Consider the following 23,609-nt stretch of genomic DNA (forward strand, 5'->3'; position numbering starts at 1 on the left):
CATATTTATATAGAAGTTTTGTCTGTCTGTTGGTCTATCTTGTCTTAAAGTAGACCTTTCAGTTTTTTCTCTAAGTCTGGTTTTGAATATCTAAAGTTTCTGAGCTATTGTTTACCTGTGAAGCTATGTATACTTCCTGAAACCTGAAAATGTGTTCTGGCTGGGTGCAATATTCCAAGCAAAGTATTAATTTTGTTGATTTTTGTTTCTATATACTACTACTGCCTTCTGTCCCTGAGAGTTTCTTGCGACAGATCTGCTTTAAATCTTAAGGTTGCTCCTTTCAATGTAATTTCTCTTTTTGATCTTGCTGCTTTCAGTGTTCTATCCCTATATGTGGGATTTGTCATCATGAGTAAGATTTGTCTTGGGGTGCTTTGCTTCATGTCTTTTTTAGCAGATAATCTTTGGGCATGCACAATTTGGTTACATGCAGTCTTTAGCTCTGGGAGTTTCTCTGTAATGATGTCCTTGACTGCTGATTCTTCCTGGGGATTTTCTTCCTGGGTTTCTGAGACTCCATTGATTCTTAAGTTTTTTCTGTTGAATTTATCAAAGACTTTTTTTCATTGTTCACATTCTTTGAGGATTTTTTCCATTGTCTGATTATTTGGTTTAAGATTATTTTCCAATCTCTTCTGCTATATGGAGTTGTTCTGCATCTCATATTCCAGCTCACTGATTCTCTCCTCAGATGCTGTTACTCTGTTGTAGAGACTTTCCATTAAGTTTTTCATTTTACCTACTGAATTTTTCAGTCCTGTTATTTCAGTTTGAAGTTGTCTTATTTTTATCTTCATATTTACTTCATTCTTACTTGTGGTTCATTCAGCTCCATTCATGCTTTCTTTGATTTCTATAAGGAGCTTCCATATTTCTTCTCTAAACTCCTTATCTGAGAGTCAAAATAGGTGGTTGGCAGTTTTGGGGCCATAAAAGCTGCCATATTCATTCTCTATGCATGAGGTTGGCCTGTATTGTTTCACTATTTTCATGCTTATAGTGTGCTGTTTTTTATGTGTTGCTTTGAGGTTCATTGACTAGGAGAATTGCATAGCAGTCAAGTGAAGTGGAGTGAACTTGTTATTTCTGTTCTGCCCTTCGTGTGCAGAGACACCCTATATCTGCCCTCAGAGATCTTCTCTGCTGTGCCCTCAGGAGCTCTTTTATGTTTGCCTCATGGAAAAGAGCAGAGGCATTTTAAAATATCTCTCCTTTGCAAAGAACAGGGCAGGAATCAGGCTCTACCCATTGTGGGTATAGACAGCCCACATCTGGTGATGTTTCTTCAGGAGATCTTTCCTGCTGTGCATTAGGAGTTCTTCTGTTTGGGGAATTATGTCCCCTTTTAATACTTCTGTTGTAGTTACGTCTCCTAATCCTTTTCTGTCTCCAGCATCATCAATCTCAAATAAGACTTAGGCTATATTGCAACTGTAGGTTATTTATTGAACAATTTTTTAGTGTTGGAAGGAGTTGAAGTCTTTAACATGTCTTTATTAATCACTCTATGTTGCTATTCTTATTTGCTTTATAGGATATTCTTTTATTTTTTTTTGTAGAAATCTTTTAAAGAAAGATTAGCTTCTTTCTTTGTTTTCCTGCAACAGTTTTTTATATTGTTAGTTTAGTTTTTATTTTCATACTTGTCTTTTGCTATTAGGATGAGAATATAAGGATGAAAATTACTCAACTTCAATCCTTAGGTCCTGTATTTTTTTTTACATAGTGGGCACATTATTATTACTTGTTTAATTGAAATGAATTCTATAGAAGTATTTAAGAAATTATTTCCTTGTGGGGCCAATTCCTGCCGTGTGATTGGGTACCCAGAGACATATAAAGCACAGCGACCATGCTCTCTGCCTCTTTTCTGCTGAGTTTGCCTAGACACCACAAGGACTATAACCTCTCCAGGACCCACACCCGGTAAGATGTCCCCACCCAACGCACGTGGGGCCAATTCCTGCTGTGTGATTGGGTACCCAGAGACTTATAAAGCATGGCAGCCATGTTATCTGCCTCTTTTCTGCTGAGCATGCCTAGACACTTCAAGTATTATAACCTCTCCAGGACCCACACCCGAAATGCAGCCGCTCCGCTTTGCTCCGCAGCCGCGCTTATCTTGTAACCCCTAAATTCTATTTCTGCACATTTTAAGAAGCAATATACAGTCTTGCCAATGGAGTAATTTTGCAGTACACCCCCATATTTACAGAAATAAAGATGGCTCCTCTAATAATCTAAAAAGTAGGAAACAAATAGGTATCCTCTCAAATAAGAAGTTTAGAGTAGAATTATGGAAAATGTTCAGGGAGCTCAAAAAGAAAAAGCATCGATAGACTTGACTGGAGCAAAATTAAGTATCAAGAAGATTTGTCAACTGAAATGAGAAATTTTCACACTGAACTAACAGATCAGAAAAACTGAGCTTATGCAAGTGTTGCTGGGCACGGGGTTTGGGGAGACCCCATGCCAAAGCCTTTCTCCCTAGCCTGGGGAGTGCTGGGAGGTTTGGCAGACACCAGAGCCTACCCCCTCTTTTCTTTTTTTTTTTTTTTTTTTTGGTTTTTGGGCCACATCCGGCGGTGCTCAGGGGTTACTCCTGGCTGTCTGCTCAGAAATAGCTCCTGGCAGGCACGGGGGACCATATGGGACACTGGGATTCAAACCAACCAACTTTGGTCCTGGATCGGCTGCTTGCAAGGGAAACACCACTGTGCTATCTCTCCGGGCCCAGCCTACCCCCTCTTTTTTCCCCTGGACTCCAGGCCCTACCTGGGTGCTGGCGCAGGTGGCCAGAAGTAGGTTCAGGTGGACTCTTAGTGGTCCTCAGGCTTTCCCCCTCCCTCCGTACTACAGTGGGGAGGTGCATGGGGAGGAGGGTGGGCAGACATCTGGCTTCTGGTTTCCTCCTTGATTCTGGAGACCAGCTCTTGCCAGGTATGGGGTTTGGGGAGGCCCCATACTGGAGCCCTTCTTCCTGGCCTGGGAAGTGCTGGGAGGCTTGGCAGGCCCCCAGCCGTCCTTGTCTTTTTCCCATGACTCTAGGCCTTCCCTGGGTGCCAGCTCAGATGGCCAGAAGTGGGTTCAGGTGGAGTCTTAGTGGTCCTCAGGCTTCCCCCCTACCTCTCCCTACACTAATGGAAATGCGCTTTGGGAGGAGGGTGGGTCGTTTTATGTTGGGACAGTCACTGGGATTTTTTTCTCCTTGTTTTCCTATTGATAGCATTGTATGCATATATTTTATATATCCATAACATCCATCTTGTATTGTGACCTTGATACCGCCCTACAAATCTCATTTCTAATATTTTACTGCCTCAGTCCCAACCCTTATTTTCCCCCATCTTCCCATGTAGGTGCAGCTCATGACATGAAGCTCACCACATAGAGTGATAAGTGCAGTTAGAGAAATAACTACACTAAAAACTATCTAACAATGTGAATGAATGAGGGAAAAAGAAAGCCTGTCTCGAGTACAGGTGTGGGTGGGGTGGGGAGTAGATAGATCTGGGAAATTGGTGGTGGAAATCCTGCACTGGCGAAGGGGGTGTTCTTTACATGACTGTAATCATACAACTACAGTTATATTTGTAATCACGGTGTTTAAAAAAAGATAATTTATATAAAATTTATTATAAAAAAAGAAATTATTTCCTGTATAAGCACTGAGAAAATAATGTAAAGTATAATAGAAGAAGGAATTTACTTAGCTATTCATAGGTGTTTGAGTAGCATTGAATAACATTTTTTGGGGGGGCAACCTTGACAGTGCTCAGTGCTTATTCCCAGCTCTCTGCTCAGGGATCACGCCTCTTGGATAAACTATGTGGAAGTGTGCTTACTGGTTGTAATAGAACAGATCATAAAGAACTGGAAGCTGTACTTACCTGGCAGGGGAGATACCATGATCACTAAGGTGGTTTCCCCAGGGCAAGTCTCACCCATTGCACTCTGGATGTGCTGAGCCCTGCAATTTCCCCAAATATGGGAAACTCGACTGCATAATTTGTGGTAGTATGGAATTGCGTTCATGCTCTCCCCTGGGGAAAAAAAAAGAACTGGAAGCTGTAAACACGCAGGGAATAGGTATAATGTTATGATGCTCAGTTTCTGTTGTTTTCTCTCTGTATTATCATTATAGATAACAAGGATAGACAGGACCATTTCCTACTTTGGGCCTGATTGGTTTAAGTAACATTTCCCTGTCTAATTGATCTAATCCTTTTCAGGCCCTGAAACTGCAGAACTGAGGCAGTTAAATGACCATTTAGAGATAAGGTAGCATGAGATTTCGCCCCTTCATAGGTAGAGACCACAGTCCTTTGCCAGCCTGAAGAAGATATAGAAGATGGACCTTTGAATACACCCCCTTTTAATGACTTTTAAGGTGTTGAAATCTCTAGGAAAAACATGGGATGGAAAGTCATTAGAAAAGCTTCCAGGGGAATAATGGCAAAGAGGGACCATGGAAATTCAATGAGCTAAGACCATTGACATCAATTTGTAATTACTATTATTGGAAATGCCTATATATCCAAGAGTTGGGGCAAGTAGCAAGGATTAACCAGACACTGATATTCAACAAGGATGGGTGGCTTCCTCTAAGATCCACCTATGTCTTCATTCTTAGAAACCTCTACAGTCTGAGAAATTTTCTCCAGTAGAAAAATTTAAAAGGCCCCCAAAACGTTATGTTTGACTTCAGCTTTATTCCATAAGGAACAAAAAGCACACAGTAATGCAAGTCACATAGTGAGGTTTATTGAGCCAGCACAGTGAGGTCCAGGTCAATGTGGACCCCATTTATAAGGCATTCAAGCTTTTTATACATTTCAACTGACTACTCAGTCACTAAGGAATTTGCTGCAGCTATATAGTTAGTTAATCTGTCTGTTCCCAATTCATCCCTCATTTCATACTTAAGGTAACTTTCAGGACCAACACCTCAAGATAAGCACCTGGGGGCAGCCGATGCCATTACCCAGGTCCAGAGACTCAGATAATCCCTCTTGTCTCCCTGCTCTCAGTCAGAGGTTAAATTTTACCTTGAATCTATTACCTCCCATGACTGCGATTACTTAGCCTCTGGGTAGTTGATCTTTAAAATTATTTGTCCTTAGTACAAGTTTGGGCTAGGAGTGGTTTACTTCCTGGCATTACCTTGAAGACCTGGTTCCAGGAATTGGCTGTTTTCTGGGCCTAGTCTTTTTTTTTTGCTTTTTGGGTCACACCCAGCAGTGCAGTTACTCCTGGCTCAATGCTCAGAAATTGCTCCTGGCAGGCTTGTGTACCATATGGGATGCTGGGATTTGAATCACCATCCTTCTGCATGCACGGCAAACACTTTACTTCTATGTTATCTCTCCAGCCCCTGGGCCTAGTCTTTTTACCTCAAAACTGCAGCTTGTTCTTAGGCTCATAGCAAGACCAGGTTTACATTGTTAAATTCCTTAAGCAAGCAGAATATAGAACGCCAAGGGCAGGACTCCAGAACACAAAACCCGGCAAGCTTTTGCAAAAGCCGGGTCCCCTGTTTGGGACATCAGGGGGGGAAAATCCATGAAACTACGCCTGCCCAGTGGGGCCCAACTGTGAAAAACTGTGAGTGCTACCTGTAAATGTCTGTCTACTGTCCTCTTAGGTGAAACTCTTGGGAGTGGGGCGAAAAGAGGCTCCAGGAGAGTAGTTAGCTTCGCTTCGCTACGCGGCCGTGCACTCTTTCTAAGAAAAGAACACCATCGCAACAAGAAGAAAAAAATCACACTAACAAATGTGCTATATCACAGAAGCAAGCATTTCTCTCTGGACTGTCTTCTCTGTTGCATGCTCGGGCCTAAGATTTGATCCAGTGTGAGGCTTCATCCATGGAGGACTCTCCTCCCTTAGAGGCAACTCAGCCCATCCAGAAAGGACGGAGCCAGAGGAGTGTGCTGCCTGCATCATATAGCCAATAAATACCACCACAACACGTAGAAAAATCCACAATACAAGTGTGACAATGGGGAAACAACGCAGGCCAGCATCAGACATAGAGAATGAAGATGACAATTCTGAGGACCAGATAATGACCAACCAACTAATCAACCTCTCAGATAAGGTCTTTAGACTAGCAATATGGAAGATGCTTAAAGAACTCAAAGAAACCATGGATCGAGTTGAACAGAACACTAATAAGAAACAAGAAAATATGAAGACAGAAATCAGAAAACTCCAAACTGAAATAACATGTCAACTAACAGGACTGAAAAAGTCAGTAAACAAAGTGAATGACGAAATGGATAAGCTCTGGGACAGGGTATCAGAAGCTGAGAATAGACTTGGTGCTATGGAAGATGAGATACATAACAATTCTATACAGCAGAAGAGATTGGACAAAAAACTTAAAGCAAATGAGCAGACAATGGAAAAATTAGTCAAAGAACGGGAACAGATGAAAATAGAAGTCTATGATAAGATCAACAGAAACAACTTAAGAATCATTGGAGTCCCAGAGACCCAGGAAGAAAATTTCCAGGAAGAATCACGGTCAAGAACATCATTAAAGAGAAACTTCCAGAGCTAAAGAATATATGTGATCAAATCCTGCATGCTCGAAGAGTACCAACCAAAAGAGACCCCAGAAAAACCACCCCAAGACACATCCTAGTCACAATGACAAATCCCACAGATAGAGACAGAATTCTGAAAACAGCAAGATCAAAAGGGGAAATTATGTTCAAGCAAGCATCCTTGAGATTTACAGCAGACCTGTCACCAGAAACACTCAATGCCAGAAAGCAGTGGTGGGATATTGTGACAAGACTGAATGAAATGAATGCTACACCCAGAATACTATACCCAGCAAAACTCACTTTCCGGTTTGACAGAAGAATACATGGTTTCACAGACAAAAAACAGCTCAGAAACTTTAAAGACACAAAACCAGTCTTAAGAGAAAAACTGAAAGACCTAATTTAAAACAGACTAACCAAAAGGCACACCAAATTTTGATATAAAGATGGCATTAAATCCCAGGACAATTCTTTCTCTCAACATCAATAGACTAAATGCACCAGTCAAGAGACACAGAGTGGCTGAATGGATCAAAAAACTCAATCCAACCTTCTGCTGCCTACAAGAAACGCACCTGAATAGTCAGAACAAACATAGACTCAAAATAAAAGGCTGGAGAAAAATTATCCAAGCAAACAACACCCATAAAAAAGCTGAAGTGGCCATACTAATATCAGATAATGCAAACTTTATACTCAGGAAGGTTGTAAAGGACAAAGATGGACATTTTATATTAATCAAGGGGTATGTAGAGCAGGAAGAAATAACTCTCCTCAACATATATGCACCGAATGAGGGGCCAGCAAAATATTTAATACAACTGTTGACAAATCTGAAAAATAATATCAACAACAACACAATAATTGTGGGGGACCTTAACATGGCTTTGTCAACACTGGATAGGTCAACCAGACTGAAACCCAACAAGAATATACTAGACCTGAGGAGAGAAATGGAAGAAAGAGGCCTAGTGGATATATATAGGACACTCCATCCCCAGAAACCTGGATACACATTCTTCTCCAATGTACATGGGACATTCTCCAGGATAGACTACATGCTGGCACATAAAACATACCTCCATAATATCAAGAGAATAGAAATTTTGCAGACTACCTTCGCTGACCACAAGGCTCTGAAATTATTTGTGAATTCCAAAGGGACTCAGAAGAAAAACTTTAACACCTGGAAGTTAAACAGCCTCATACTCAATAACCAGTGGGTCCGAGATGAAATCAAGGAGGAAATCAAAAGGTTCCTGGAAACAAATGACAATAAAGACACAAACTATCAGAACTTATGGGACACAGCAAAAGCAGTACTGAGAGGATCATCGAAAGCAGAAGTTGGTTCTTTGAAAAAATAAACAAGATCGATAGACCACGGGCAATCCTAACAAAGAAAGAGAGAGAGAGAGAAACTTGATAACTCGTATTAGGAATGAAAAAGGAGAGATCACTGCTGATATGACAGAGATTCAAAGGGTAATCAGAAACTACTTTGAGAAACTCTACACCACTAAAAATGAGAACCTGGAAGAAATGGATAAATTCTTGGACTCTTATAATCTTCCACGGTTGAAGGAAGAGGATGTAGCATATCTAAACACCCCCATCACCATTGATGAAATTAAAACGGTAATCAAATGTCTGCCAAAAAACAAAAGCCCAGGCCCAGATGGATTCACTAATGAATTCTTTCAAACTTTCCAAGAGGAACTACTACCAATCCTGGCAAGACTCTTTCATGAAATTGAACAAACGGAAACACTTCCAAATAACTTTTATGAAGCCAACATCACTTTGATACCTAAACCAGACAGAGATCTACAAAAAAAGAAAATTACAGACCAATATCGCTGATGAATGCAGATGCAAAGATCCCCAACAATATCCTGGCAAATAGGATTCAATGCCTCATTAAGAAGATTATCCACTATGATCAAGTAGGTTTCATCCCAGGAATGCAAGGATGGTTTAACATCCATAAATCTATCAATATAATACACAACATCAATAACAAGAAAAATAAAAACCCCATGATCATATCAATAGATGCAGAGAAAGCATTTGATAAGGTCCAACACCCATTCTTGATCAAAACTCTCAGCAAGATGGGAATGGAAGGAACCTTTCTCAATATAGTTAAGGCCATCTACCACAAGCCAGTGGCAAATATTATTCTCAATGGATAAAAGCTAAAAGCCTTCCCTCTAAATTCTGGCACAAGACAAGGCTGTCCTCTCTCACCACTCCTATTCAACATAGTACTGGAAGTACTTGCTATAGCGATTAGGCAAGAAAAAGATATCAAGGGAATCCAGATAGGAAAGGAAGAAGTCAAGCTCTCACTGTTTGCAGATGACATGATACTCTACTTAGAAAATCCTAAAGACTCTACCAAAAAGCTTCTAGAAACAATAGACTCATATAGCAAGGTGGCAGGCTACAAAATTAACACACAAAAATAAATGGCTTTTCTATACACCAATAGTAATAAGGATGAAATGGACATTAAGAAAACAACCCCATTCAAGATAGTGCCACACAAACTCAAATATCTTGGAATCAACTTGACTAAAAATGTGAACTACCTATACAAAGAAAACTATAAAACTCTGCTCCAAGAAATAAGAGAGGACACACGGAAATGGAAACGCATACCTTGCTCATGGATTGGCATTATTAACATCATCAAAATGGCAATACTCCCCTAGGCATTTAATGCTATTCCTCTGAAGATACCCATGACATTATTCAAAGAAGTGGATCAGGCACTTTTGAAATTCATTTGGAACAATAAACACCCTCGAATAGCTAAAGCAATCATTGGGAAAATGAATATGGGAGGAATTACTTTCCCCAACTTTAAACTTTACTACAAAGCAATAGTTATCAAAACAGCATGGTATTGGAATAAGGACAGGCCCTCAGATCAGTGGAATAAGCTTGAATACTCAGAAAATGTTCCCCAGACATACAATCACCTAATTTTTGATAAAGGAGCAGGAAATCCTAAATGGAGCAGGGAAAGCCTCTTCAACAAGTGGTGTTAGCACAATTGGATAGCCACTTGCAAAAAATTGAACTTAGGCCCCCAGCTAACATCATGTATGAAAGTAAAATCCAAATGGATTAAAGACCTCGATATCAGCCCCAAAACCATAAGATATATAGAACAGCACATAGGCAAAACACTCCAGGACATTACAGGCATCTTCAAGGAGGAAGCTGCACTCTCCAAGCAAGTGAAAGCAGAAATTAACAGATGGGAATATATTAAGCTGAGAAGCTTCTGCACCTCAAAGGAAATAGTGCCCAGGATACAAGAGCCACCCACTGAGTGGGAGAAACTATTCACCCAATACCCATCAGATAAGGGGCTAATCTCCAAAATACACAAGGCACTGACAGAACTTTACAAGAAAAAAACATCTAACCCCATCAAAAAATGGGGAGAAGAAATGAACATACACTTTGACAAAGAAGAAATACAAATGGCCAAAAGACACATGAAAAAGTGCTCCACATCCCTAATTATCAGGGAGATGCAAATCAAAACAACGATGAGATACCACCTCACACCACAGAGAATGGCACACATCACAAAGAATGAGAATAAACAGTGTTGGCGGGGATGTGGAGAGAAAGGAACTCTTATCCACTGCTGGTGGAAATGCCATCTAGTTCAACCTTTATGGAAAGCGATATGGAGATTCCTCCAAAAACTGGAAATCGAGCTCCCATAGGATGTAGCTTTACCACTCCTAGGAATATACCCTAGGAACACAAAAATACAATACAAAAACCCCTTCCTTACATCTATATTCATTGCAGCACTATTTACCATAGCAAGACTCTGGAAACAACCAAGATGCCCTTCGACAGACGAATGGCTAAAGAAACATATATATATATATATATATATATATATATATATATGTATATGTATATATACATATACACAATGGAATATTATGCAGCTGTCAGGAGAGATGAAGTCATGAAATTTTCCTATGCATGGATGTACACGGAATCTATTATGCTGAGTGAAATAAGTCAGAGAGGGAGAGAAAAATGTAGAATGGTCTCACTCATCTATGGGTTTTAAGAAAAATGAAAGACATTCTTGCAATAATAATTTTCAGACACAAAAGAGAAAGGAGCTGGAAGTTCCAGCTCACCTCAGGAAGCTCACCACAAAGAGTGATGAGTTTAGTTAGAGAAATAACTACATTTTGAACTGTCCTAATAATGAGAACGTATGAGGGAAATGGAGAGCCTGTTTAGAGTACAGGCGGGGGTCGAGTGGGGAGGAGGGAGACTTGGGACATTGGTGATGGGAATGTTGCACTGGTGATGGGTGGTGTTCTTTACATGACTGAAACCCAAACACAATCATGTATGTAATCAAGGTGTTTAAATAAAAAAAAAAGAATATAGAATGCCAAAGCAATGTTATTTCTAATATGATTTCTAAGCAAAGACACACCATTCTAGAATCAATATAGTAAATTTTAAATCTAGGACTCTCATATAGCATCCAACAGTACAAGATAGATGCTCGATAAAAGTTGTAGATTAACAGAAATATAATACTAAAAAACAGAGATCAATTAAGAACCACATTTTCTGGATCAAAGGTCTTGAATTTGACATTGTGCACTGACTTAACTCCAAAATGTAAGCTTTGACTTTTCTTTTTTTGGTTTTTGGGTCACACCAGCAGCACTCAGGAGTTACTGTTGACTCTGTGCTCAGAAGTTGCTCCTGGCAAACTCGGGGGACCACATGGGATGCTGAGATTTGAACCAGAGTCCATCATCCTGTGTTGGTCACATGCGAAGCAAACGCCTTATCACTGTGCTATTGGTCTGGCCCCATTGATGATGAGAGCCTCTAGAAGAACGCTGCCCATTTTCTGCGGAGTTTTACCCCAGTTTATTACTTTTCTCTTCTTCAAACAAAACCACATAACTTGAACTATCTAGTCCTGCCTCCCAGCTAGAGGGGGAAATAAGGGAGGTACCAAGATCAAACAGGTGTAAGACCACTAAGTAGTAAGCTTAGTGGGGACCACTAAGCTATTCTAGCAACCCTGGGGTGAGGGAGGAAGATATGGGAGGTAGGACAGGATTGATAATGGGAATCTCCCTGATTTTATGTTAATATGTACCCAAAATATTATTGTCAACAATATGTAAGCCACCATGATCAAAATAAAAATTATATTAAAATATGCACATAAGTTTAAATAAGTAAAAAAAAGAAGAGAAATTTGGAAATTACCATCTAGAGTGGTTTATTTGTAAGTTTCCTGTTTACTCAAAACCCACTATTTTTTATTCATTCATTATAAAAATACCTAAAAAATAAATATTTAAATTCAAGTCTTTTAGTAATGAATGCTATTATATAATAAAGCATGGTATATTTAAAAAAAAAGTAATTTCAGGGGCCAGAGTTATAGTACATCGGGAAGGACACTTACCTTGCTAGTGGCTGACCCTGATTAGATTCCTGGAACCTCATTTGCCCCAGCCCTATCAGGAGTGAACCCTGTGCACAGAGCCATTAGTAAACCTTGAGCACTGTGTGTGATCTCCAAACAGAAGCCTTAACAAACCACAAGAAACAAGCCAAAAACAAAACAAAACAAACTTGAACCAAAGGAAGAAACCACTTAAACAATAGATATAAACCTTATCTGAGTAATTGGGAATTTTTCATCTTGTAGATGCAGATCTTCTGGATGGTCCCATGCTAAGATCTCTTCTGGTTGTTCAACTTTCAGAATAAACAGGAATCATCAGAGGAAGGCTTTCTGACTTTACATACTTGCTTGCCTGTGGAAATCAGATGCTTGGCCCTCTAGTGAGCTGGGGAAATAAATGATGCTCTTAGCATTAATTAGATGGAAACTATCTAGGGATTGTGATTTTTCAAGGGGCACATCTTGCTCCATGTAACGTTCATAATTAGTAAGAAGGTGATGATCCTACATGCAGATTCTGTCTTCTGATCATGAGACTATTTTTTGTGCTTCAATTAAGGAGAGAGAAGGGAAGAAACAAAAATGTTAACCAGTTCAATTGATTGCCTAGCTGATTGCTAGACTTGTCAGTGGTAAGGCTGGATAGAAAAGATTATTGCAATTGCCAAAGCAAGGCTTCTGGATTTCCTGAAAATTTAATTATAACAAAGAGGCCATTTGAAATGTAGTAATGGACAAATATATATTTTGGGGGGACATTTTCGGCAGTGCCTGGCAAACCAAGTAGTGTTTGGGATAAAATCTGGGGCTCTAATGCAAAGCATGTACTTGGAGCCATCTCTCCAGACCCTCGCCTTTGTTTGAACAATTTAAAGTTGGTTATTTGTGTTAGTAAGTATCCTTTATCCTTTAATACCTTGTTTAATCACTTAAAAATATTTTTCTGTAGATAAAGTAATTTATCTTTTAGGCTAAGTTTTCATTTTCATTCTAGTTGACTAAAAACTATAGACTAAACTTTATAAACTGGCCACTGTAGTGTTACAAGGCTCACCTTATGTCTCCAAAGTTATCTGTTCTTAATGATTCCTTTTTATGATTTGTAGAATATTTTTGGGAACTGAGTTGGAGGTTTTGTTGAAAAGGATCATACCTACATAGTCTCAAAATTACCATTGTTATGATAAGCACAAATGTTCAAAATTTTTATTTGTTAAAATATTTTTCGTTATTTTGTATTTAAAACATATCATTGATTTATCATTAGTTAAGAATACTATAAAATTTTGTAAGTATGACTTGATATATGTTTGAAACTTACCACACCCATCACCAGTATTCTAGTACTGGTACAGTATCAAAATAATATCATCTACCCATTTCCTTTTTTTCTCTTCCCCTTTCTTGATGGCAACCACCAAAAATTTTAGTGTATGAGGGTTTTTATTTTATTTTTCCAATTTATTTGCTATGGTTACTTATATTCAAAAAACAAGTGAAACCATTAGCTAATTTTTTTTTACTTCCTAAGCTATTTTGCTTAGTATTTTCATTTCACATTCTACTTACGTTGTCCCCAAAGCAACAGCATTTGCTTTTAGAGTTCATGTTTTGGCTATTATGAGTAATTTTCAAAAAACATAGGGGTGTAAATATCCTTTTGAGTCAGTAACTTTCTTTACCTATTGAATAAGTGCTTGCTAGTTTTAGTTTTTGTTTCCCTTGCCAATTCTCCAAGAGAATCTCTGAGAATGAAATTCAGGAGATGCATCACCTATTGTTTCCTTCTGTGTATTTTATTGTATATGTTCTTACTCTACTTTGAGTTAATTTTTGTAATTCATATTAAGTAGTAATCTAGATTTAAAAATCTTTTTTGGAAAGTGGCCATTCAGATTTTTCAATATTATTAGTTGAAGAGACATTTCTTTCTTCATTACACAGTCCTTAACTACTTTACTATAAATTTAATTCTTTATATATGTGTGGTATTATTCCTGGTTCATCTTTATATTAGTCTATATTTTTGTTTATGTTCTAATACCATAATTTTTTATTACTATTGCTCTGAGATATGGATTAAGTTTAATGCATGATGTCATTTTCCTTTTCTTACAGGATTGCTTTTGCTACCTGGGGTCTCTTGTATTTATTTATTTTTTTGACCAAAGTGGATTACAAATCTTTTACAATAATATTTTAAGAACATAGCAACACTTAATGAGAGGCATTACCACCACCATTGTTGTCCTCCCTCCACCCCTGTTCCCAGCATGCATCCTATATCCCCCTCCTTTACCCCCTGGGCTGCTAGTATAAGTGGTCCCCTCTGTGTCTAGCTTGTAGATTGGGTATCGATTCTGTTGTCATTGGCTTTGAATTTAGTGTTTAAATCTGATCATTTTTTATTTCTATTTAATGTCATACAACTGTTTGGTCTTGGTACCCTCCATTATTTCCCCCTTAATTTGTGAGGTGGAAAAGATGGTTTAAGTTATGTGGTTGTAATTGAAGGAAGAAAAGAGATAAAATTGGGCAAAACTCAAACAAGCAAAAAATGGGAGGAGTCCTTCTAGAGGCTATAAATATCAATTTAAGGGAAGAAAGGGAAAAAGAAAAAACATAACAACAATACAAAAAAAACACACAAAAAAACCCTCCAAATAGCACCACAGCAATAAAGACAACAACCACACAATAGTCATGGCCCTGAAATATAAGCAAACAAAGCACAAAACCAAAAAACCAAACAAAAAAAAAATCAAACAACAATAACAAAACCAAAAAAAATTATTTTGTGCTTCTCTCTCTCTTTTATTTTTCATAGGCACAGTAAATATTGGGGAGATTAGAAAGAAAATTCCCTTGGCCTAAGAGATAAAGGGTTTCTCTGCCCTTGAATTATACTGTCATGGGAATAACTACAGGCTTCATACATGTTCTTTTACTCTCCCCTATATCCTTTTGTGGTGTCTGGAGACTTTCCACTCCATTGTGGATGATAAAATCCTGCCTTTGTAACTAGAGATCTTGGTATTTGCACAGGCCAAAGGATGGAGCCTAGGATGGAGTCTTTCTTTACGGTTCTAGAAGTTCTGTTCCATCACTGTTGTTTTAATCAGTCTTCAGTAGTTGGTGGTCTTGGTTTTTGCCCTGATCCTAGCATGAAGCATAGGACAGAGTCTTTCATTATGTTTCCAGAAGTTCTGCTAAGTTGCAGTTATCTCAGTCAGACCTCTGGAATTAGAGATTTTGGTTGTTGTACAGATCATAGACCAAGCCTAGTCTAGGGTCTTTTTTATTGGTCCCAGGATAGGTTCTGTCCAGTCATGGTTGTCACAGTCAGTCTTCTGTAGATAGCAAACTTGGCTATCAAAGGATGATGTGTCTTCTGATTTCATCTTATTGTTAGGAGGTGAGTTAAGATAACCTGCTCTTAGACCAAGTTGTTGCCATTTCCTCATTGTCAGGATGTCATATCAAAACTGGCGCATGTTGGTGTCAGAGCAGTATTAAAAATGTCTCAGAGAGAGATTAATTCCTGAAGCTGTTGCAGAGAACTCTGTCAGTTCTATGTCTGGGATCTAGCGTTCAGGTTGGATGGTCGCTGTCTAATCACCTGGAATCTAAATTGGGTCCACATGACATATGTTCAAGGTGGGAGGTACCCCTGTATTATAAAATATATGAGTTATTATCCCTAGTAGATAAGAGATTGTTTCTGTACATAAAATTGCCCCCTTTTTAGCATGCCTTTGCAAGAAGAAATGGTACTATATTATATTTCTGGTGCATTTGGGGGTGAGAGTGTCAGGCTCCATCATCTCTGTGCCCTGGTTTTGACCAGAGCTATTTTCCCAGGCAAGACGTTTTCTTAGGTAAGATGTGTTTGGGAGGGTAATTGTGGTAATTTGCCTTCTTAGGATAGTTCCTATGAGGTAGAAGAAAACTCAAAATAAGATGTTTCTAAATATATTATGCCTGTAACTACAATGCCAGAAATCTTCAGTCTTCATATTTTATACATTAAAAAACTCCTTTGGTAAAATATCACTGTAATATTGCTTTTATTCTTAGCCAATGTTACATCTATTGAACACCTATATAATAATTATTTAATACCATTTATGATTTATAGTTGTAGGGCATAACTATTTAGGGATGACTAGTCTTTGAATAGACTCAACTATTTCTGGGAAAAACTAGCTACATAATTTGTGAAGCTTTATGCAAGATAAAAATGCAAGTCTTTAATATCTTCATTGGGATTTTTTTTAGGTCACATCTAGCAGTGCTCAGGGATTCCTCCTGGCTCCACGCTCAGAAATTGCTCCTGGCAGGCTTGGGGGGACCATATGGGAGGCCAGAATTCGAACCAATGACCCTCTGCATGCAAGGCAAATGTCTTCCCTCCATGCTATCTCTCCGGGGATTTTTTTGATAGCAATAGCAGACTACTAAAACAAATGCATGGTTGTCTTGATCTTGAGGGCTGATACAACTGTTTTCATTTTGTGGTCACACAGCTGATTTTGGTGCTAGATCTAGGAGAGCAGAATGAAGCAGGGTTGGCCCAAGTCTACTCCCAAACACTGTCTTTATTCTTAAGTGCTCTATTCTGTGTGTGTTGTGTATGTTTTAGTAGTCTAACAATTTTTTTTTGGTTTTTGGGCCACACCCGGCTGTGCTCAGGGGTTACTCCTGGCTGTCTGCTCAGAAATAGCTCCTGGCAGGCACAGGGGACCATATGGGACACCGGGATTCGAACCAACCACCTTTGGTCCTGGATCGGCTGCTTGCAAGGCAAACGCCGCTGTGCTATCTCTCCGGGCCCTAGTCTAACAATTTTATTATCATTTCAGTTTGCCATTTACATGAAGTAAAGGAGATAAAAAAGTGTGGTAGAAAATATCTAATGTGATGCTGCAAATTTCAATGGACAGTTCTATATAACTTAATATAAGCACATCTGGTATAGCAGATCTTTAGGACTTTACTGTTTTGTATGACTGAAACTTTACGCACCACCACCACCAACCACTCATCCTTCTCATTGTGCATGCAGGCATGTGTGCATAAACATACAAACAGACACATCACCACCATCACCACACATGGGTCCTGCTAACTGCCATCCTCTCTCTGGTGAGTCTGGCTACAGATACTTCACAGAAGCGGAAACACGTAGGGTTTGTCATTCTACCTTGGGCTTGTTCACTTAGCATAAAGCCCTCAAAACTCAAGCATGTTGTAGCAACATAACAGGATTTTCTTCTGTGTGTGTAAAAACCACATTTCTAGATCCGTTTGCCCATCAGCGAACATTTAAATCATTTCCACCTTTGACTTTGTTTTTTAATATTTCTGCAGGGAATACAAGAATACACGTATCTCTTAGCTTCCTTGTGATTTGATAGACCTAAATATCACTAATAAACATTCTTTTAGAATCCTGTAAATGTACTTAGTACATGTACTAAAAGCATATCAGAGAATGATTTTACTGACTTTGCAGGTGGCTGCCTTATTTAAACGACCACCTTAGGATACCCAACTGCAGTGCAGGCTAATTAAGGTAACATTCTAGAGAACCAAGCTCATTTTGGGAGAGTGTGGGGGGGGGCTCAAGCCCCATGCTGGAGGCTCTGCAAGCATCAGAACTTCACATGGCGCTACCTCTCTGGTCCCCAGCAGGGCTGCATTTCATCAGCAGAACACAGGAAAATACCACTGTATAAAGGATGCTCTGAGAATGAGTAAATATTTGCCAACAGGGCCCCAGCCTCATCAGCCTCAGGCCTGGAGCATTCAGTTTTGAGGACATCTTTATTAAGAGTTCGAGTGGGAGTTACTTGTGCTAGCAATCTCTCCTGAAGCACCAGTAGGATTTTGGCAGCTTCTGAAGAGGGGTTTCTTGTTTGCTTAAATCTTATTGTAACGGATTAAGTTCTCATTCTTGATTAGGATGTTTCTGGGGTTTTTACTTACACAATCTTGTTTTGCTTTAGGGAGAAAAATGGGAGAAAGTTTGAGTTGTGGCAATTTCCTTTTATGAGGAGCAAATGGTTAGGTTTCATATGCAGGTGGAAAGCAAAAACAAGCAGAAAGTCTGCTAAGTGATGACTAGCCCTGAGGTGGTAAAACTATTTTCTCCTCCCCTAAGGTGGTAAATTTTATATCAAGCTTTCAGGCTATTTGTATCTATCTATAGATGTCACTGAGTACAAATCTATGTGAGAACACACAACACACACACACACAACACACACACACACACACACACACACACACACACACACACACACACACACACACCCCTTTCCTGTTGGGTGCTAGAATGAACATTCTTTTTGTTCTAAAAGTCTGGTACTTTGTGCTTTGTCCTAAAATTCTACGTTTTCTGTGAGAATGACTGGCTGAATGCATATTTCCAAACTGTGAGCTGGCATGCTCTTTCTTTGCTAGTGATGCTGCATAAGAAGGGTCAGAATATGATTCGTGTAGGAGCACTTCTCAGAGAAGTGCCGAGGAGACATAGATACAGTACAGGAGAGAGAGCCTGGTATTAGTGGAGGCAGCAGTAAATGGAGTGGACACTGAACGAACCAGAAAGGCACTTCTGTTGCTTCTCATTGATATTGGGGCATGAACGTGACCCTGGCTTTTATTTCCTGATCTTCTAGGAGCTAGGACACTAGGCTTTTATTGATCTGTTCTTCAGAGTACCACATGCATGGTACAGTGCCTTGGTCTTCACATCTGGAGTGAACGTGGTAAAATTGGAAAGGGAACACATATGGGCAATGAAATTCATTAAAGTAATGAAAAAATGGGACTTAGGGGATATCATAAGTCTGGGGTTGCTTCTTAAAAGGAATTATTAGGATTTTAAAATATAGTAAAAAAAATTTTTTTATTTAAATGGCACTGATGAGCTCTTCTTGAACAGACCTAAGAAAGCTGCTTGAAAATGTTTCAATTAGATATAAAAGAGCGTCATTTTTTTGGGGGGGTCACACTCGGCCATGCTTAGGGGTTACTCCTGGCTCTATGCTCAGAAGTCGCTCCTGGCAGGCTCAGGGGACCATATGGAATGTTGGGATTCGAACCATCGACTTTCTGCATGCAAGGCAAATGCTTTACCTCCATGCTATCTCTCCGGCCCCAGAAGAGCATCATTTTAACAGGAAAAGATAATATGAGAAGGAATTACTTTAATTTTTGATTTTTGGGCCACATCTGGCAGTGCTCAGGACTGACTTCAGGCACTGTGCACAGAACTTTGTCCTAATGGGGCCCTGGGAGGGAGCATATGTGGTGCTGGGGATTGAATTCAAGATTGTTATATGCAATGCAAGTATCTTACTTGCTATTTGGGTTTTTGGGCCACCCCAGCAGCACTCAGAGGTTACTCTGGCACTGTGCTCAGAAATCACTTGTGGGGGCTGGAGTGATAGCATAGTGGCAGGGCATTTGCCTTGCATGCAGCCAACCCTGAACAGATCCAGGTTTGATCCCTGGCATCTCATATGGTCCCCCAAGTCTGCCAGGAGTGATTTCTTAGCGAAGAGCCAGGAGTAATCTTAGAGTGCCACTTGGTGTGGCCAAAACACAAACAAAACAACAACAACAAAAAGAAATTACTCCTGGCAGGCTTGGGGGGATTGAACTGGGTATGTTTGGATCAGCTGCCTGTAAAGCAAATGCCCTACTGCTGTGCTATTGCTCTGGTCCCTAGAGGGAGTGTCTTAAGGAAATTGAATCTTGTTTCATTGTTTCAAAAAAGTTTTTTTATTTTTATTTTTTAGAAAGGCATATGACAGATGGGTTTGATAGTTGAGATGTGCACCTGCCTGGAAGGAGGGGGGCTGCTCCTTGGAGACCTCTCTTGCAACTTAAATTCTGTAGCCTTAGTACTCTTTTGTCTCATTGAAAGATGCTAGCAAACATGGTCTAGATTGGGGGGGGGGGGTTGGAATAGTTTTATTATTTATCTTGATATTTACCTTTCTCTTTAGATAGTCCTTTAACTGTTTGCTCTAAATTTTATAATCACAATGGAGCTTGGGCTGGTTCTGGCCATAACCAGTAGAAATCTAGTAATGGAGGACAGCCACAATCTGTGTTTAGTGGAGGGACAGAATAATTTAACACAATCACTACTTTAACTAACACACCTAGGTAGAAAGCTGTGATCAAAAGATTTGAGGGCCTTGATTTGCAGTTGAGTTCTGCCGTTTACTAGCTAAGTGACCTTGAGTGAATGATTTGGTTTTTCTGAATCTTACATTCTTCCTCTATAAAATGAGGCTGAAAATAGCAACACCTAAGCCACTGGAATTTTATGAAATTCTAGTGAGATGAGAAAGTTCCCCATAAACTATAAATTCCCACACAACCATCAGTCTTGATCACCAGCCAAAGCTGAGCCTTTGTTCTTCCTCACTTGTCTTCTGCTGTTCTGGTTCCTCTACCTTATGTTCCCTCATGCCTTGGAATTTTGTGTGGTAGCTGGACTGTCCAGGTTTATGGCTTTTATTTCTCAAGCAAGGATGGAGACTTCTCACATCTCTCTGTCTGGAGTCTCTCTTTCTCTTATGTTTTAATTTTTTTAATCCTAAAGAAGTAACAAGTTGTTTTGCTAAGCTGCTCAAATAAACAGTCCTCTGGCAACCTTTTCCAGGTTGGATTTGGACTCTGTCAAAATGTGCCAGCTCTTTAAAAACAGCCCTTAAGAAATAAATTATACTAGTGATGATCAGAACCTCAGACTTCTTTGAGAAGTTTGCAGAGGTATATTTTTGGTGCTTAATGGTGCTGGGGCCTTATACATGCATGGAAAGTGCTCTGCTACTTAGCTCCATCCTCAGTCCCTGGAGGAATAGTTTTGGATGATTGGCCCCATGAATTCCCTAGTTATATCAGATAGTTTATGATTAGGTGGCTCGGTATAAATGATACAATCTAGAAAGTCAGGGATGGAGAAGGTAGGTCTTGTCTTCCTCATGGCATGCACCTATACACTCATCTACATCCTGTTTGAGAAGAGTTGTCAATCATAGGGGTGAGACCTAGGGCAAGGCAGAGAGATAAGGTCTATACATTTGTCAGTACAATAATGTTGCCTCAGAAAATAGCTCAGTGATATTTCTGTGCAAAGTGCTTTCTGTGGATGTTTGCATATATATATATAAATCATGTGCATACAGAAGTATATTTTTAGCTACAGTATGTATAAAACACACATTCAGTCACATGTCTAAGTATAAGTCAAGTAGAAAAGATGATTGAACTCACATAGTTATAATATTTATGTCCTAAGAATGGCTAAACTTAGCTACAACATCTAATTTGCAGTGACGTCTTTCTTTAACAAGTTTTATAAGAGGGATGATTTAAGTCAAGGAGGAGCAGTGACTCATTCACATGGTGGGCCAGTGGCTGAGCTAAATTTAGAATAGAAGAGATGGTAGGATCTTTGGGGCTTAGGGTTTTACCTGGAAGTTATTTTACTCTTCCACAGTTTATTTATTTATATCATTTATTTAGATAGAGCCAGGAACTTATAATGCAATAGCAAAAACTAATTTTCTTTATTTAATTAGCTCTTAATATAGTGAGATATTCTAGATTCTATTTGGGGACACCATTCAAGCACTTTGGATTGATTTTTTTCATTTGTTATTCATGCCATGAGATTTTGCCAATGTAATTTTTCACTTTTAAATAATTATAAAGGTAAAGACCTTTAGCAATTCGATGTGGAAAAAAAGAAACAATTAGGAGTGTGACATTCTTTCACCTGAATGGGAAAATTAGTGGCTTGGATAATGTATTATTCAACATCTCATTCAAAAACTTTTCATTTACTTCTTGCACTAAAGAATGGAGCCATAGGAAGAGAAGTTATCCTTATGGAATTTATATTTTTCTGGGAAGAAGATGGAGGCAAAGAAGTAGTTGTGATACAAAGAAAAAAATATGATGGGACAGATATTTTAACCATGTTATACTGGGGATCCTGAGGATGTCTTGTTAGCAAAAACACTTGTACAAGCATGAGGCTATAAGTTCGATTATTGTTGCTACCTAATTACAATGAACAAATACTTGTGGCTTCTCTACTTGGCATTCCTAGTTTCACAAGAGAGTGTTTCATCTCTGGCATACTGGGGCCAGAAGTGTGTGAGCATCACAACTGAAATAAACAAGGCAATCAATGTTTGAGCACTGTGACCCGGAATGTAAATCCTGGCCAGCATATACTTAAGCATCACAACAAAAGTGTAACACTTCCAATGAACACCACAGCCACATGCAAGCACCACAACCAGATGTGTGATATCCACTGAGGGTATGTGTGACCCTGATCATTGCAGCAGCAGCAACAAGAAAACAACAACAACAACAGCAATAATGACAACAATAAAGAAAATGGAAAATGAAAAACTTACCCTGGGAATTGGGAGAAGTGACTGAGAAGTTAAAGATTTGGAGAGGATGGAAAATAAGAACCTTCCAGGAGGAGTAGTTTGGGATTTATGGAGGTTGGAATAAGAGGTGGCTAATCTGGGCAGTCACTAACATATGCAAAGGTTTGCAAATTTGATGCCTTCTTTTGTATTTCAGTAGCTGAATCTGTTTAAATACAGTACAGAAGTCTTCAACAGAAAAGGTTCATATGGAGGTTGGGTGGCTGTGGAAGAGGTAGTTTGAAGTTAATGACCTCTTAAAAGTTTTTAAATTCCTCTCTCTTGTGTCCTTAAGATTCTATAAAGATGTGGATTTAGATTCTTTTGCTTTTGGAAGGTAAAGGATAGGTCAAGTCTTGAGACTTGTCCATATTTTATATGCCTGTTTTATCATGGTGTATGGCAATCATTGGCAATCATGATAGCACTTAAAGAAACCTTGCCTAGATGGAGCTAGCCCTAATTAATCAGTGTGGGAGAGAATACAAATAGCCAAGATTGGGCACCAATGGGGCAAGTGTCCCTGGACCAGCTGCATTAATTTCATTTGAAACTTGATAGAAATGAAAATCTCCAGTTCTCATCCTATATCAACCAAGTTAAGACATACAGAGATAGGCCCAAATATTTATGTTTTAATGAGTTCTTCACGCAGGCAGGCTAACATTTGAAAATCATTGGTCTGGGGTTGGAGAGATAATATAATAGACAAGTCACTTGCCTTGTATGTGGCTAACTTGGGTTTGCTTCCCAGCACCACCTGTGGTCCTTTCAGCCCTGCTGGGATAGGAGTGATCCCTGAGCACAGATAATCATTGATCTAAAGAACAGAGCAGTGGCACAAGCAGTAGTGTTTGCCTTACACATGGCTAACCTAGGACGGACCGAGATTCGATCCCCTGGGGTTCCATATGGTCCCCCAAGCCAGGAGCGATTTCTGAGCGCATATCCAGGAGTAACCCTTGAGCATCACCGGGTGTGGCCCAAAACAAACAAACAAACAAACAAACAAACAAACATAAACCAAACAAAGGGGCCGGAGAGATAGCACAGCAGTAGGGTATTTGCCTTGCGTGGTTGGAATCC

General features: G+C 39.3%; 1 non-coding gene across 1 annotated transcript; it reads left to right on the forward strand.

Moving 5' to 3' along the window:
* Window positions 1-3,885: 3,885 nt before the first annotated feature.
* LOC126005126 (U1 spliceosomal RNA) lies at window positions 3,886-4,049 on the forward strand. The gene has a single exon (XR_007494301.1). It is a non-coding gene; the product is annotated as a U1 spliceosomal RNA (small nuclear RNA).
* Window positions 4,050-23,609: the final 19,560 nt, after the last annotated feature.

This window comes from Suncus etruscus, chromosome 3 (genome assembly GCF_024139225.1).
Source record: "Suncus etruscus isolate mSunEtr1 chromosome 3, mSunEtr1.pri.cur, whole genome shotgun sequence".
In the NCBI taxonomy this organism is placed as follows: Eukaryota; Metazoa; Chordata; class Mammalia; order Eulipotyphla; family Soricidae; genus Suncus; species Suncus etruscus.